At 33.7% G+C, this 3706-nt stretch overlaps 1 pseudogene; it reads right to left on the bottom strand.

Annotated features, from left to right (window-relative positions):
* LOC117931867 lies at positions 1-1211 on the bottom strand (annotated as a pseudogene).
* Between the last annotated feature and the right edge of the window lie 2495 nt (positions 1212-3706).

A 3706-nucleotide genomic window follows, 5' to 3' on the forward strand; every position in this document is an offset into this window, starting at 1 on the left:
CAGCAGAAAATTTATATTTCATTCAAGCTTCAGAAAGTATCAAAGCTCATTTATTTGACCATATTAGAAGTAGACATATATAGGAAGACAAGACTTCAAACACTGGACAGAATGGCTGCACTATAGCTATTATCGTAATATCTAGACCAAAGCATGACACCTCCATACTTGGGGGAAGTCTTGATGGACGGCAGGACCTGGGAGACGAGCACGTCCGGTTCGATGTAGCCAGACCCAGCTGCTGCTGGGGCTGCCGGCAACCCCAAAAATACTTGACCAGCTTCAATCGTGGTCCATTGGTTCCAGGAGTTGATAAAGTTGACGGCGTTGCCGGAGTATTGGCAGGGGGGATTGTTGTAGAATTGGACCCAAACATAGTCGAATAGGCCTGTGGCAATGGCCAGTGCCCATCCATGCATCCGGAAATGGGCACTGTGGAGCTGCTGATAGGTACACCTTCCTCTGCCCGCTGAACTCCGACAAGGCCTTGGCTAGTTCATCCCAGTGCTGGGTTGTGCCTCCCTGAATGTCAAAATCAATCCCATCTAGAACAGCATCTCCTAATGGTCGTGAGCTTGATTGGCCCCCAAGAAAATTGTTCCATAGGTAATTTGCAACTTGCCTGCATCACAACAACAAAATCAGCATTGATCCCACAAGGATTAGACGCTATGGCTATGGCTATGATTGGCTCCCCGAAAGTTTGAGGGAAAATGAGAGGGAGAGAAAATAAAGAGAAAAAACAGAAAGAAAGAAAAATGGGTGGAAATCGAATATCATTTTCTTTAGTATTTTTTTTCTTAGGAACCAAACATAGTCTACGTATTTGCGAAGAATAATCACCTGGCATCCTCTACAGAGGTCAAGGTATAGCTTCCCAAGGCACCTCCGATGGAAAGCAACACCTTGATGCCTCGATCCTGGAATGCTTTAATGCCAATACTCAACCATGTGCAACCACCAGAGTTCGGGTCTCGATGGCCGGCTAGATTCATCTGCGGAGTCTGGTTATTGCCAAAAACAACCAAGAAAGCCCGAGGAGCAGGTATCAGCCAAGCTGCACTCGTTCCCATTTTGGCCCAGTAGACTGTTATTGTACCTGCATTAGTGTTCGAGATGGAGGCAAGAAAGAAAAAGCTGAGGAGGGCTAATGAAAGGAGAGAGCGGTGTGCCATTGATCTTTGTTGCTTGGATGAAAAATTGAGAGGAAGGTATGGAAATTTATAGGTACATATGTTGGACTGTATGTATCAAATTGTTTGTCAAATCTACACGTTTGTGGAAGAAGATTGCAAGAAACTTGTTATAGACTTTCGGGTATGAATTTAATGTCAACAAACCTCTTGATTTGCATAAGGGATGCCTCATTTAACACATTCATGCATGCATCTTTTCTCCTTTTCCATGTTCACATTTTGATTTCTTCTAAAAACAATTTATTATCGGTTTTCAAACAAACACTACATTATTTGCATAAGAAGTGCCTACAAAAGCCATTTTGATAAAAATTGGTGTTATATGCATCAACACTTTTATTATTATTGAGGTTCGTACGATACTTTAGAGAGGGAATGCCTCCTTTAATACGATTATGCATGAATCTTTTCTCTTTTGCCATGTTCATAGTTTATAAAACATATTGAGTAAATAAATAATTTAAATTTTTTTAAATATAATATCTAGCAATAATAAACAAATAAATACAATAATAAATAAATATAGAAAATTAAGCAAATAAATGTTTAATACAAGTAGAAAAATACATATATTTAAAAAAATGGACAATAAGATTTTGAAAATTGAAAATCAAGTAAATAGATATATATATATATATATATATATATATATATATATATATATATATATATATATATTTGTAAAAAGGAATAATATACATGAAAGAATAAAGAAATACCGAAAGCATGTTTACTACATAAATTATTTATCTTTTTTATAAAAAGAAATAGTATATATATTAAAGAAATATGAAAATAGAAGGTTTGAAATTTCGAGTAATGAATAAGACAGAATAATATATGGAAACAAAAGAATAAAAATATGAAAAAAATTAAAAAGATTATTTAATTTTAAGTGTGTGAGTATTTTACCGGAAACAAATCTTCGAACACAAGTTTCTTAAAAATTAAAGGACAAAAATTTGGAAAGAAAAACATTTAGAAAAATATGAAAATAGAATGATGAAAAGAATATTTTATAACGCGTGAATAGCTATTTAAGAAATTTTTACTATGTAAATTATTTTAAAAAAAAATAATAAATCTACTTAAATCTAGATATAAATTAAACTAAAATATTTTATAATACAATTAGATTTTATTATTAAATTCTATAAATCTATAGAGTTATATTTGGATTTAAATTGTGTTTCCAAACCTAATTGGATGATAGCTGGGGTTTTGTCCTCATTCCTATATATACACATGCACCCACCCTTTATTTTTTTTATACGTTAAACCCTAATTTTTCATCATCTTCTTCCTCTTCTCGATCACAATCAGAATAATGGCTTTGCCCTCAAGTTCAGATTGGGCATCACTCTCTATAAATCTTCTCAATTCGATCTTAGATTACTTAGTGCCCATGGAGGACTACTTCACATTCGGTGAGGTTCGGTGAGGTTTGCATTCAATGGCAGTATAACCATAAACACCATTGTCGTCTGCATCAACAAGTCCCATCGTTAATGGCTCCCACCGCAGATAATCCCAGAGAAAGGTGCTGTTTATATGACGTCATGAAAGGAAAAAGCTTTTGGGAGGTTCAGTTGAGGCAGGGGCGATGGAGGTATGAAGGGTCTTCTCATGCTGGTTGATTCTAGTAGATGATAATTCTTATAAGGTAACCCTCCACAACCCATTCTCTGGAAAACTCATTCATTTTCCTCCCCTCGAAAAATCAATATTCCTTGAACATTCGGGCCTTGTGTACAGAACTATCTTCCCTCGTAAGCCGAGGAGGGGTGTATTGTCTATTGATCCTGATATGAATATGGTAGTTCGGTAGTAAGTTTAGCATTCATTAAATCAGGAGAAGAAGATTGGACTTATATTAAAGAGTTGTGGGATTTGAAAGATATTGTTTACAGCAATGGGTTATTCTATGTATTAGACGCATGGGGTGTGCTCTTCTCTTGCGATGTGAGTAATGATTTTAAAGTGAGAAGGATTACTTCATCCGATATTCATTACGCTCGTCTCATATTTGGTGGAATCTCCTGAAGAACATAGAATCTTTCTTAGTAGCATATATAATATCTTCAAAATGAGAATAAGTTCGTATATTTCCATTTTTATATATTATTTTATTTAAATTTTTTTAAAAATAATTAATAAATTCAAAAACTATTTTGTCAAAAACACAAGATATACCTCTTCAATGTAAAGTTTACATAGGAATGAAAATGAGAATGGATGAAAGGTACGGAATAATTTGGAAATTTTGCCAATTAAATCTTTACAAATAACTCTTTTTCAAAAGCATAAATAATTATTTTTTGAATTTCAAACTTATAGACATTGGAGATTCTCAAAATTCAAATGAAAAAAAGAATTCTATTTTTAATAAATTTATTTAAAATAAATTGTATTTTTCACAAATATATATATATATATATATATATATAATAATAAGGAGGTTTGAACTTTGAGGAAAGCTCAAATTAAGATTTGGTGGTTATGTGGTTCAA

This window comes from Vitis riparia, chromosome 15, assembly GCF_004353265.1.
Source record: "Vitis riparia cultivar Riparia Gloire de Montpellier isolate 1030 chromosome 15, EGFV_Vit.rip_1.0, whole genome shotgun sequence".
Classification (NCBI taxonomy): domain Eukaryota; kingdom Viridiplantae; phylum Streptophyta; class Magnoliopsida; order Vitales; family Vitaceae; genus Vitis; species Vitis riparia.